Source organism: Martes martes (assembly GCF_963455335.1).
Source record: "Martes martes genome assembly, chromosome: X".
Classification (NCBI taxonomy): Eukaryota; Metazoa; Chordata; class Mammalia; order Carnivora; family Mustelidae; genus Martes; species Martes martes.
The window spans coordinates 86,405,294-86,419,753 of NC_137897.1; the positions used below are offsets into that span (position 1 = coordinate 86,405,294).

The following is a 14,460-nucleotide window of genomic DNA, read 5'->3' on the forward strand; positions in this document are numbered from 1 at the left end:
TTTATATATTAGCAACAGTCAAAAATTACAATGGAAAAAATGCCATTAACAGTAGCATCAAGATATGTTAAATACTTATGGATTAATCTGAGAAAAGATATGTAAAACTGAGAAAAATCAGAGAAGACCTAAATAAGTAGAGATATATATTGTTTTCATGAATCAGAACAAAGATTTGATATTATTAAAATGTTAATTATTTACAATTTTATCTACAGATTGAACTCAATCCCAATTAAAATGCTGGCATGCTTTTTTTGAAATTGAAAAGATAGTTCTCAAATTTACATGGAAATATAAAGAACCTAAATTAGCTAAAACAAATTTAAAAAAGAAAAAATTTGGAGGACTTGTACTAGCTGACTTTCAAGTCTTAATATAATACTACAGTATCACGACAGTGTAGTATTGGCATAAAGATAAACAACTAGATTGATTTTTGCCAACATCCGTGAAACTGTGGCAGGCCAACTTGTCAGTTTATAAGTAAGGTAAAATCTCAGACAGTTGACAGTTCTTGACACAAGAGCCTTCAATGTTATTTGTGATGATATATTTCTTTTTTTTATAAAGTAAAAATTCAGTTTATTCATCTGTTTATGACACAGTACACAAGAGGCAAAGTGTTTCACATCATAGATTTCACTTCCAACTCCTGGAATGCTCATTTCTTTGGCTAAAAGGAGAGACTAGACATAAGAGGCAGGCAATGCTTAGGCAACTGCAATAAGAATGGGGAGCAGGTGATACTAACGCCATCCCTGCGGGGACGGGCCCAAGGGGACTATTAGTCACAAGCTATTTTCTAGAATTGTTAGCTGGAAACAAAGGAGCACCACTCCTGGATGCTCAACCGTCTTGGGCCTCAGTCATCCCCACCACACAGGTACAGCAGCGCTTTCTGGTAGTCGCCCTTTGTGTCTTGCTAGATGTAGTAATACAAGGACTTGCCATACTTTCTCTTGAATTCAGACCTAATTTTCAACACATCCACTTCACTGCGAGAGACCATGATTCTTATCAGAACTTTATCATGAATCCCCTTGCCCTCCATGGAGTCATACAGTCGGTCAGCAAAATACAGGGGCTTATTCTGAATGCACTGGACCAGGTTTAGCATTTTCCAGGTCTCCTTTGACCTCCTTCCTGATGCTCTCCAACATGTCATAAAGGCTGTAGCTCTTGTACCTATCAAATACTTTCTGGAGGTGACACACACTCCACTCAGTCATGATGCTGATCCACTTGGGTACATTAGTTCCTTTCCTCTTCACTCTGACATCATAGAGATCCCGGGCATCTTGGTCAATCAGTTCACAATCAGTGACAGAGCCATCCTCTGCTCTTCTACCCTTTGCAAGGGCAACCATCAGCTTGTGGAAGTCACCAGATATGTCAGAAACGATGTCCTTCTCCAGATCAGTCTTGTACTTTTCCTTGTGGACTCTGTTAATTTCCTGAAGCTCTTGGTTGGTCCTTGAGTAGATGATCTCAATGAGGGAGTCCTCATCAGTCTCCAGTCCCTTCATGGAGGCTTTCAGCTCAGAAGCATCATACTGAGCAGGTGTTTTTAATAGGCCCCAAATCACTGTCTCCAGGTGGCCGGATAAGGCTGACTTCAGCACTGATGCAAGTTCCTTTTTGGTCCTTCTCTGGTAGGTGAAGGCAATATCCTGTCTCTGTTCATTGCTGCGTTTGGTCAAAATATTGACAATGGTGACCTCATCCACACCTTTGGTCTTGATGGCCGTTTCAATGTTCAGAGCATCATGCTCAGCATCAAAATTGGTGTATGCCTTGACCGACCCATATGCACTAGGGGGCGTGGAGTGATCACCCTCCAAGCTGAGCTTGCAGGGAATTTCGTGAACAATAGACATTTTGAAGGAAGCTGGGCCCGGTGCCAAGAGCAGCAAGCATCCCCAGTTGTAGAGCCTGTGATGATACATTTCTTTTTTTTTTTTTAAGATTTTATTTATTTATTTGACAGACAGAGATCACAAGTAGTCAGAGAAGCAGGCAGAGAGAGAGGAGGAAGCAGGCTCCCTGCCGAGCAGAGAGCCCCATGCGGGGCTTGATCCCAGGACCCCAGGATCATGACCTGAGCTGAAGGCAGAGGTTTTAACCCATTGAGCCACCCAGGAGCCCCGATGATATATTTCTTAAGCTAGGTTGTGAGTATGTGGATCTTCATTTAATGTTTATTCTTTATATTTTACATTCCCATTATAAGTTATTTTTATATGATACATTTAATAATAAAAACAAAATACTAAGCTGATTTGGAAAACTTCAGTAAATCCATGTCACTAAAAATGGGACTATCAAGCCAAATGGGATTACTACATCTATAAATAATTCGGAATAAGATTGCACAATATAGGATTCTTCACTCAGTATGCTTTACAAGTGCCTATAGATTCTTACTCCATGTCAAATGAACTGAAACTAGAAATCATTAATGACACTTATGGACGAGTTTTATACAAGAAAAATTATAATGCTAGCCTTGGTCCTACATCAGAATATTGGGAAAGGAAGGTACATTTATGTTTTAAGTTAAAATAAAATATCTAAGGCATTTATGTATCCTTTCTTTTACTGTTTTCTCTTTTAAAGGAGGTTTTTAAATTAGTCAACCCTCTATCTGTCTCTATGGCATTGGTAAGTGGGCTCACATCATATTTTAATTAATTAATGTAGCAAACAAGTTCTTGGGTAAATATTTCTCAGATGTTTGGCTTTTCAATTAAGTAAAAGCTCAAGAGCTCAGGGAGAACTTCAAATCTCCATGGCACCCAGGGACTTATTTTCAGCTCAGAGTACAACGGAAAACCTGGCATTGATTTAGGCTGAGATTGAGACATTCAAGGGGACATGGTAAGTTTAGAGGTAATTACGTATTTATAGATGAGATTTCAGGTGAAGATGCAGAACTTCAATAATGAGACCTGATATCCTTGAAATTTGGTGTTTATTTTCCCTTGACTATTCATGTCTTAATTCCAAATTGCTTCATATTTCTCTCTTTCCTGATAGGTGAATAGAAGTGAAGACAGATGTATAGTGAGAGAAGGAGAGAGATTAAAGAGAGGAAGGTAGAAAGATACTGGGAAAGAAAGAGGGGAAGCAAGGAAGATGGAAGAAAGGGGCCAACCAGGAAACAAATGGATTTAGCAGAACAGAGAGAAATATGTAGAAGGAATTAAAAAAACTGGAGTAGAAAGATTGTGTCTATGGTGGTAATAGTGAATTCTAATTAAAAATTTTCTACTATTTATTGTGCCCTTTCAATTTACTAGGCTCTTTGCCTTATACCATTTAACCTTACAACATTAAGAAGTAGTTCCTTTAATTCCCATTGTACAAATTAGAAAACAGATGCCTAAAGAAGTTAAGTAAATTGTCGCAAAGTGGTGGAGTCTGGATTTGAATCAGCGTCTGTTTGTCTCTAAAGCCTATACTTTCCTCCACTGTATCAGACTAGCTCTGCATGACACTGAAACAACATGTTAAAAGGCAAGAGTTTATGCTAAATAGGTTATCTGGCATCGTATAAACAGAACACAGAGAAATAATCTAGCTGTTGTTTCTCTTTATTACCTCTCTCCATACTTTCCACAAAGGAGATTAAGCAGGCAGGCAGGGAGAAACATAAAATCCCAGCTTCAGTTTTTACTATTGCTGGAGCTTTCAGGTCAAAAAGATAGCTTACTTCCCTCTGATCTCACAAAGGGCATAATACCCAGTGCACTCATAGAAACTCAGTCTAAACTAGCATTTCTTAACCTTTTAGGCATTATGAACTCCTTTGAGATTCTAAAGAAAATAAAGTATTCCCTCTCTAGAAATATGCACATACATGCAAAATTTTGTGGAACAATTCAGGAATTTCATAGGCCCCCTCAAAATTCTGAGGTTTATATCTGAGATAAAGGTCTTAGGGTCTGGAACTGAAAAAAAATGGCCCTGAAATCTGAGACGGAGGATGAGCACCAAGCCTAGAACCTTGGCTCTGCTGGAACTTGGATGAGTCATTTTCAAATGCAAGGTTGGCTGTGGTTATCTTCTCTTCAGTTTTATGGCATATCCCTAGGAAAAGCTTGATGCATGAAGCTTAAGTTTAAATTCCTACCCAGACTCTTACCTGATATGCATTAAGAAGGTTCCATTATAGCATTAAATTATTTGTGCACTAAAGTACCCACTAGTGGTCAAGGAAAAATATTTTGCTTAGAGTACTGGATGTTAGAGATGGCTGTCACTTCCTGGAGTACAGCTCACTCTGAATTTCAGAATAAGGTCTTCTCTTTAGACATTGCTTACTTTCAATTTTGATTTTTCAAAGCTCATGTATTCCAGTAAAATTTTGATAAGACCTTGTTGGGGTTCATGGTGAAATAATGGCATATGAGAAAATAATGCTGGACAGAGTCAAGACCTGCCTCTAACTTGCTATGTAATTGTTACCAAAGGTAGAGCACATTCCCCTTGTGTCCTCAGTATTTTCATTTGTAACATGAAGGGATCATACTATTGTCAGTGCTTTTCAAACCTCTTTAAATTTTTTTTAGTATTGAAAATGTGCATTCAGTGGAAATCTTATATAAACAAATGGAGGTAGAGTTACTATGATCACAAAGTGATGATAGTAATGGCAAAGAGTCAGATTCCCTCCCCCCTTCTCATTCTCTCTCTGTACCACCAACACATCCATGAATGAATTCCATATAGTTTGAAAATAGTTGATCCAGAGAGCAATAGCATGTAATGGTTGAGAACGTGCTTTAGAGTCATGCATATATGGGTTCTGTTCCTGACTTCATCACCACTTAATAGCTCTATGCTTTTAAGCTAACTAATTAATCCCTCTATGCCTCAATTTCCACATTTGACACATCTGAGGTTGATAAATAGCTCTTATTCCATAAGATGGTTGGGAAGATTTGGGAACTTAATGCATGCAAAGTGATTATCCAGTGCGTGGATATTAGTTATTTATCTGTTATTAGTTATTAGTATTTATCTATATCATTTTAAACAAAGACTTGGCTCATGAAAAATTAAGTCATCTAGCTTTCCTATTGTGCTTTCTTTCTCAATAACTTCTTCCTTCCTATGTTATGTTATAACTAGAGAAACTAGCCTAGTAGACAGGACCTCCCAATCTCTTTAACATTTTAGCTACACTACAATAAGTACAATAAATGGATGTAGTAAATTATCAGTCACATAACATATTTTTTGAGCTATACCTGTGATTTTCCATTTTTATCTTTTTAGTCATGGGGTGTTTTTATTTTTTTAAGATAAACCATTACTCAGGGCGCCTGCGTGGCTTGGTTGGTTAGGCCTCCCACTCTTGATTTCAGCTCAGGTCATGATCTCAGGATTGTGAGTTTGAGCCCCACATTGGGCTCCATGCTGGGTGTGGAGCATACTTAAGATTCTCTCTCTTCCTCTGCCCCTCCCTCCTCTCAAAAATTAAAAAAAATGAAAAAAATAAAATACTACTCTGCAATTTAGTATGTAAAACACATAAGAGTAGAGCTGCTCTAATTGAGTCAGGATGGAAGAGTAAGAATTACCTCTTATGTCTTCTCAGCTCCTGCAACACCACCCTCTTCACACACTCTGGAGAACTCAGAAGTACTCCAGTGCTCTGTGGAGCAATGTTTGAAAACCACTGGACCTCTAAGACCCTTCTATATCTTATGTTCTGTGGAACTAATTCATTTCAGACTTGGGCATACAATTTGAGATTTTTCCACACTCCCATCATTACAAGGAAAATACAGATCCTAGAAAAGAATAATTTACCCCTAGAGATCATTCTTAACACTCATGAGATGAGAAATGTAGCTTCCGTGCCCTACTACTGTGATGCATTTTGAGTCTATCTGCTCAGAACTCCCACAGTACATTAAAAAAATAACCATAGGGGCACCTGGGTGGCTCAGTGGGTTAAGCCTCTGCCTTCGGCTCGGGTCACAATCTCAGGGTCCTGGGATCGAGTCCCATATCGGGCTCTCCGCTCAGCGGGGAGCCTGCTTCCTCCTCTCTCTCTCTGCCTGCCTCTCTGCCTACTTGTGATCTCTCTCTGTCAAATAAATAAATAAAATCTTAAAAAAAAATAACCATAACAGCTTTATGGAGGTATAACTGACATACGTAAACTATATATTTAAAGTACATAATTTAATTTTTTCACATATGTCTACAGCCATGAAACCATTATTACCATAAAGATAGTAAATATATCCATTATCTCCCAAAGTTTTAACAGGCCTTTTTGGAATCCCCTCTCAGCCCCCGAAAACTGTTTTTGGTCACAGTATAATAGTTTACATTTCTTGGATTTTTATATAAATGGAATCATATAGTCTATATTCTTTTTTTGGTCTGGCTTTTTAAACTCAATGTAATTATTTTGATATACATCTAAATGTTGTATATCAACAATTTATTCCTTTTTATTTATGAGCAGTATTCCATTGTATGGATATACCATTTTGTTTATACATTCATATATGGATGGACAATTGAGTCGTTTCTGGTGTTTAGACCATCTACATTTAATGTAATCATTGATATGGCTAACTTTAATCCTCTCCTCCTGTTATTTTTTTCTCATTTGTCATATGTGTTCTTTGTTCCCTTTCCTGTCTTTTTTGTTTTTTGCTTTATTTTGGATTAACTGAAATTTTTAATTCCATTTAATCTTCTTCATTGTCTTATTAATGTTAAGTCTTTGTTTTCTAATTTTATTAGTATTTGGGGGTTGCTTATAATATACATCTTTAATCACAATCTATTTTCAAGTGATATTATACTACTTACCATATAGTATGGGAGCCTTACATGAGTGTAATTTCACTTCTCTCCTCTAAGCCTTTGTACTACAGTTGTTATGCATTTTGCTTTTATTCATGCAACAAATATCACAATAAATTGTTTTTATTTTTTAAACAGTCAATTATCTCTTACAGTATTAAAATTATAAGAGCAAATTCTCTTATATTTTTATGTGTACCATTTTTGGTGTTCTTTATTTCTTTTTGTAGATCTATGTATCTATCTAGTATAATTTTTCTTCTATTTTATTTTATTATTATTTATTTTCAGTGTAACAGTATTCATTGTTTTTGCACCACACCCAGTGCTCCATGCAATACGTGCCCTCCCTAATACCCACCACCTGGTTCCCCCAACCTCCCAGCCCCCACCCCTTCAAAACCCTCAGGTGGTATAATTTTTCTTCTAACAGATTTTAACTTGAAGCATGGGTTTGCTGATGATGAGTTGTATCAGCTTTTGTGTGTCTGAAAACATCTTTAATTTCCCTTCAGTTTTAAAGATTTTTTTTTATTGTGGTAAAATATACATAACATAAAATTTACCATTTTAACCATTTTAAATTATTCAGTTCAATGACACTGAGTACATTCACATTGTTGTACAACCATCACTAACATGCATATTCAGAACTTTTTCATCTTTCTTAACTGAAACTCTATACCCATCAAATACTAACTCTCCACTCCCTGCTATCAGCCCCTGCCAGCCACCCTTCTCCTTTATGTCTCTGAATCTGACTACTTTAGGTACCTCATATAAGTGAAATCACACACTTTTTTTGTCTTTCGTTGAGTGGTTTATTTCACTTAGTATAAAGTCCTCAGTGTTCAGCCATGTTGTAGTATGTGTCAGTTACCTTCATTTTTAAGGCTGAGAAATATTCTACTTTATGTATATATCACATTTTGTTTATCCATTCATCAGTCGATGGACATTTGTGTTCCCGTCTTTTAACTATGGCAAATAGTGTTGCTTTGAACATGGGTGTACAAATACTTGTTCAAGTCCTTGCTTTTACTTCTTTTGGGTATATACTCAAAAGTATAGGGGTGTGTCCCCTTTATTTTTAGAAGACATTTTCTCTCTTTTTTTTTTTACTGTGTTATGTTAGTCACTATACAATATACAATACATCATTTGTTTTTGATGTAGTGTTCCAAGATTCATTGTTTAAGTTTAACACCCAGTACTCCATGCAATCCGTGCCCTCCATAATACCCACGACTAGGCTCACCCATTTTCCCACCCCCCTGCCCTCTAAAACCTTCAGTTTGTTTCTTGGAGTCTATAGTTTCTCATGGTTCATCTCCCCCTCCGATTTCCCCCCTTCACTTTTCCTTTCCTTTTTCTAATGTCCTCCATGTTATTCCTTATGTTCCACAAGTAAGTGAAACCATATGATAATTGACTTTCTCTGTTTGACTTATCTCTCTCAGCATAATCTCCTCCAGTTCCATCCATGTTGATGCAAAAGTTGGGTATTCATCCTTTCTGATGGAAGATATTTTCTCTTGACAGTTTTTTTCTTTTGGTGTTTTGGAGATAATACTACACTGTCCTCTCACTTGCACTGTTTCCTATGAAAAAAATCTGTCATTCTTTTCTTACTCTACATAGGTATCTTTTTTCTCTGACTACTTTTAAGATTTTCTTTTTATCACTGGTTTTCCTGAAATTTGATTATGATGTAAATTGGTGTGGTTTTCTTCTTTTCTTCATTTTTCTGATTTGAGTTTTCTTGATCTTCTTTGGTCTGTGTTTTTATATTTTCATCAAATGTGAAAATTTTTGTCCATCATCTTCAAATATTTTTCTTTTCTTCTCTTCCTTCACCTTTTTACTCTTCGTGTTTTGTTTTGGATACTAGCTATTTTTGTGGATTTAGGTGTATTGACCTTTTAAAATTCCATATCTTATCTGTTATTAATTATTTCTAGTAGCATTTTCCATCTCATACATTGTAGTTTTCATCTCCACAAATTTGATTTAGGTCTTTTTAATATATTCCATATCTTTAACTTTTAATGTAGTAGAATACAGTTATAATATATTTTAAGTATCCTTTTCTGCTTATAGTAATGTCTATGTCAATAGTGGACCAGTTTTGGTGGGTTGATTTATTGTCACATTATGGCTCATCTTTTACTGCCACTTTGCATGCCTGGTAATTTTTTATTTGATATCTGATATTGTGAGTCTTGTTACTTTGTTGGAGTTGGATATATATATATATATATATATATATATATATATATTTGGTATTCTATAAATATTCTTGAGTTTTGTTCTGGAGCATAGTGACACTACTTGGAAAGAGAACTATATGTTCAGTTCTTACTTTTAGGTTTGCTAGGCAGAACTAGATTTATGTTCAGTGTGGAACTAATTATTTCCTATTACTGAAGATAGATCCTTCTGTCAGTCAAAGATCAGGGCCTGCACAATTGCCTGGACTAGTCATACCCAAGGCAGGGGCCTGGGGAGACTAAACAATGCCTTTGGTCTATGACAATAAATGAGTAGTCTTTGTTCTAATAAGGTCAACCAGACGATGGGGTAGGAGACTAAAAAGCTAGGTGAAGTTTGAAAGTCCTGTGATATGAATGTGTTTCTGTATGTGTATGTATATAATTTGTGCATGCACAGTATATGTTGTTTTAAGCTGAATAGTAGACTACTTCATCTGCTTATGTAAGCATATGTCCCTTCATAGTCTGGAAATAGAGGAGAAATTTTAGATGCCATTACTATCACTGAATATTTATGGATTGTGACTAGAGATGTATGGTGTTGGGTTGGTATAGGATAGGTCAGTCAGAAAACTGTGACCTCTCCATTACTTTACATGCCAAGATAGGTATTCTAAGGCATCCTAAAATTATTATGAGATGAACTTAGGAAATTAGATCATACAGTCAAAATAAGTACGTCCCAAACAAGAATTAAATTGAAAATATAAAGTAAGCTGCAGTCAGCTTCCACATGTCCACTTTATGGGTCTTGTTTTTGGCATTATTGTTGTTATTCTGCAATTCTGGGCAGGTAGATTCAGCATTCAAGAGGCCATTGAATTCTGCAGTTTTCTTCCCAGTTAGTATATAGCCACCAGAATGATGTCAATAGGTATGTTTATTTGCAAGGTCATATGATTAATTCTACAAGGGACACATTTCATCTGCCATCTAGACCACTGACACTAGGATTCAATCAGAATTCTTTTTGATCAGCCCATTGATAAGATTTTATTTATTTGACAGACAGAGATCACAAGTAGGCAGAGAGGCAGGCAGAGAAAGAGGAGGAAGAAGGCTCCCTGCTGAGCAGAGAGCCTGATGTGGGACTGGATCCCAGAACCCTGGGATCATGACCTGAGCCGAAGGCAGAGGCTTTAACCCACTGAGCCACCTAGGCGCCCCAGATCAGCCCATTGATAAAGCCAAGTTCATACAGTACAGCATTTCTTAAAGTTTGGTAAGAAGACCACCTACTAAAGAATCACCTAAAAAGTTCACTGAAAATGTAAATTTATGGGTCTCACTCCAGACCTACTAAATCAGAATCTCTGGGGGGGCCTGGGTGGCTCAGTCGTTTGAGTGTCCAACTCTTGATTTCAGCCCAGGTCATGATCTCAGGCTTCCGGAATCAGCCTGTGCTGGGCTCCCTACTTGGTGGGGAGTCTGCTTGTCTCTCTCTCTCTCTCTCTCTCTGCCCCTCCCTCTGTTCTCTCTCTTTCAAATAAATAAAATAAATCTTAAAAAAGTAAATCAGAATCTCTGGGTGTAGGGCCCAGGAATCTATATTTTTAACAAGCTGCCCACAGGTTTCTGGAGCACACTAATTTTTTTTTTTTAAAGCACTTCTATAGAACTAATATTTTTTTAAAGGAAAATCTTCCTTTATGAACCAGTACCTTCGTTGTTAATTCCTAAATATTTCCAGGTATCTTCTAAACTTTGATTTAATCTAAATAATTAGATTTAATCTAAACTTTGATTTACATTTTGTCAGTGTTCACTCTTAACTCACTAACATTTTCTCTTGAAGTGGGAGCCCCACAAAAACCCAGCTCCAGCTGCAGTGCTTCAGTCCAGTTTGTAGTCAAAGTGCCTCTAGCTGCTCCTTGCAGCTCAGCTGTTTAACTCTATTACAGTTAGAGGGATATATTCACTTTGTTTAATCTGTTACTGCTGGTTAAAGAAGTGGTTCTCCAGCTTAGGGGTGCTTTATCACCTGGAGGGCTTGTTAAACCACAGATCACTGGGCCCTGTCCCCAGAGTTTCTGATTCAGCAGATCTGAGTTGAGACCCCACGATTTGCATTTCTAATGTATTCCTGAGTGATACTGTTGCTGCAGATCTGGGGACCAACTTTGAGAACCAGACTTAAAGAAACCGGATGCCTTCTGAAGATTTGTATCAGTTAAAAACTGTTCTCAAACCTGACTGCAGATTGGAATCACCTGATAATCTTAAACAGCATACTAGTGCCTGGGACTTGCTCCAGGTTAATTAAATCAGAATCACTGGGAGTGAATCCTAGGGGTGAGTGGCTTTTAATATACAAAGGTGATTCTAATGTGAATTCAGTGTTGCAACCTACCGTGCTATAAACTGCAGGCCAAATTTCCTTCTGTTCTTTCACTTCTTTCCCATGTAACTGAATAATGACTGGAGATGTTGAAAAACCCTTGCACTTATCACTTCCACCTCTGGACAGATTCCTAAATTATACATTGTGCATTGTTGCCTAGGGACAATACTGCTTTTTAACCCCAACTTTGATCTGTTTTCGAGGATCCTGATGCTGGCTTGGCATGACCTGCACATCAGCATGATCTTCCCCTCCTTCCCTGTGTCTATAGTTTTACAAGTCAATTTCTTTCTGTTGCAATAAGCGATTCATCATCAGAGGTATTATCTGAAGGGTTCTGTGCAGGTGCTCTTCTCTATACAATGTTTGCAACAGGTGATGTTTTTAATCTTTTTATTTCTAGCATCCTCCATAATTGGAATGTGTCAAGCAAGTGACACTAGTTGGAATATCTTAATTATTGCACATTCATCAGGAGCATAGTTAGGGATAGTACTTTTGATCATGATGGATCCTTTCTCATTAAAATCCTTTGTCGACTGGAGAAATCACAGTTTCGCCACAAAAAGAACTCTCTGAGAGCTATATTGGTGTTTAATTTGTCTGTCAGAGTTGAGATGAGGTGGAAAGCAGTTTCTTCCCAAACTTCCTATGGTCTTACCTAGAATGTGGACTCCATGTGGAAAGGGAGCTTCACAGAGACAGGCAGGGAATGTTGGAACCCAATGAAGTCAGGTCTCTAGTTTAGCTTTCTATATTCATTCATGTGCTCAAAAATTATTTGCTGAAAGTCTACTGTGCCAGACACTGTTCTAAATTCTGGGGCTATAGCAATGGAGAAGTTAAAGTTCTTTCTTCAGGGCAATGACATTCCATTGGCCAGTGTGTACGTAGAAGACATTTAAAAATGTAAACAAGTAAAAATATTACATATGTAGGTACATAAGTTTTCAAATAGTGGTAAATACTATGAAGGAAAGAAGTGAGATAGTGAGAAAGAGTGCTTTGCGAGTGGCGGCAAGGCTATGCTGCTATACCTAAGGACGTCCAATGAGAAGTCATTGCAGAAGCACATTGTCTGGATAACGATTTTAAAATGATCACTCTGGCTACTACACAGAGAATGGTCTATAAGATGACAAGAGTGAATACAGGGTGATTAGGGTAGAGGTGGCTGAGACTAGGACTTTAAAAATACAATAACGAGAAATGAATAAATTTGTGATTATCATGAATATCATGAATTTTACAGGCATAGCCAATGTGAATTGCTGATGGACTGGCTGTGGAATGAGAGGAAAAAAGAAAAGTGCCTGGGTTTTTGGTTTGAACAACTGGGATGACGTTGTGGGTATTTACTGAAATGGGGAATGGTGGGAGGAAGAGCAAATTTGGGAGAAAACTCAGGAATTATATTTTAGCCATATTTACTTTGAGATGTCTATATTGAAATGGTTGGTTAGTATCAGTTGGTATGAATCTGGAGTTCAGGAGAGAGAGGTCTGAACTGGTGATATACATTTTTGAGTCTTCAACATATAGAGGGAATTTAAAGCTATGGGCCTAAATAATATGTCCAAGGGGATGAGTGTAGAAGAGAGGAGGGATCTGAAGCCTGAGCCCTGTGGTTAACGGTCGGGAGAAATGAGGAGGATGTGGAGGAGTTTAAGAAGGAACAGCCAGTGAGGTAGGAGGACAAACTCAGTGAGGGCCTATCCCAGAAATCCAAATGTAAAAAGTAAATCCAGAAGGAAGGAGTGATCAACTGTGTCAAATCATGCTGACCAATGCTGCTGAGAGGCTTGTCCTGAGCCAATTTGATATAGAGAATAGAATGCTGGTTTGCAAAGCAGGAAACTTGAGTTTTAAATAATTAGCTGGAACTAATTGCATCATCATCATAATCATCATCATCACCATCATCATTATCATACTGGTAGTAATCATTTTTTTCCCTATCTATTGTGTTTCAGGCACTGACCTACATGTTTGAATACATTAGCTCAATGTATTACCAAAACAATGATGAGGAATACACTATTATAATTCCCATTTCACAGAGGGGGAACTGAAGCTCCTAGAGGTAAAATCATTTGCTCCATGTTGCAGTGGCATCTGGGCAAATTATTTCCCTCCTTTGAGCCTCAGTTTCCCTTATCTGTAAAATGAGTGAGTAGATTAGTTTTTTTTCCTCCAAATTTTTATTTAAGTTCTGGTCATTTTACTCAATTTTTTTCAGCAACAGGATACTCATCTAAAGCAAAAGCAGATGCAGAAACCCAGTATAAAAAAATCACAGAGTTTCACTATTTTGAACTTTAGTATAAGGTCAGTAACCCATATTCCGAGTTTCTACTCACCACCCCTCACCCCTTCTCTCTGCCCCGTGTTTTCCAAACCACTCAATTGGTTGGATTCTGTGTCCTTTGGCTTTTAAAACTCTAGAATTTAGATTTTCATTTGCCCTTCTTGTGACCAAGGGTTGGTATTACAGAGTTGTTGGTCAATGTTAGGAAATTCTTCCATACCTCTGGGCCACATACCACAGACCCATCAATACATGTGGGGTGAAGTCAGGACCACTTGCTCTTCAATGAACTGACCATAATGTAAGCTCTTCACTGCCCCCATTTGAGGTAAACATCTAGATGAATAGGGCTTAACATCATAACTTGAAAACTTGGGTGTTCCAAAAATGGTTAATTTAAAAAGAATTGAGTAGTTATTTGACATTTCTTTAGGAAAATTTTCCCTATATTCTCTAGAAAAAGTCAGACTTTCCCCTCTTTATGTACTCTCTGGATCCTCTTTCTACCCCCTTTATAGTCTTTGCCACACTCGGACGTCATTTATGATCTGATTATGTCTGTCTCCTCTACTAGATGAAATCACATTCATTCTGGCACTTAGCACAGGGCCTGACCTTTATGTTCATCCAACATACATTGAATGAATAACAGACTTTCCTTTTTGGGAGAGGGTGGCTGTAAGAAGGGAAGGAAAATCATTTGG

At 37.4% G+C, this 14,460-nt stretch overlaps 1 pseudogene across 1 annotated transcript; it reads right to left on the bottom strand.

Annotated features, from left to right (window-relative positions):
* Positions 1–865: 865 nt before the first annotated feature.
* LOC308337111 (annexin A2-like) lies at positions 866–1,880 on the bottom strand (annotated as a pseudogene). Its single transcript has one exon. The product of its transcript is annotated as an annexin A2-like (transcript).
* Between the last annotated feature and the right edge of the window lie 12,580 nt (positions 1,881–14,460).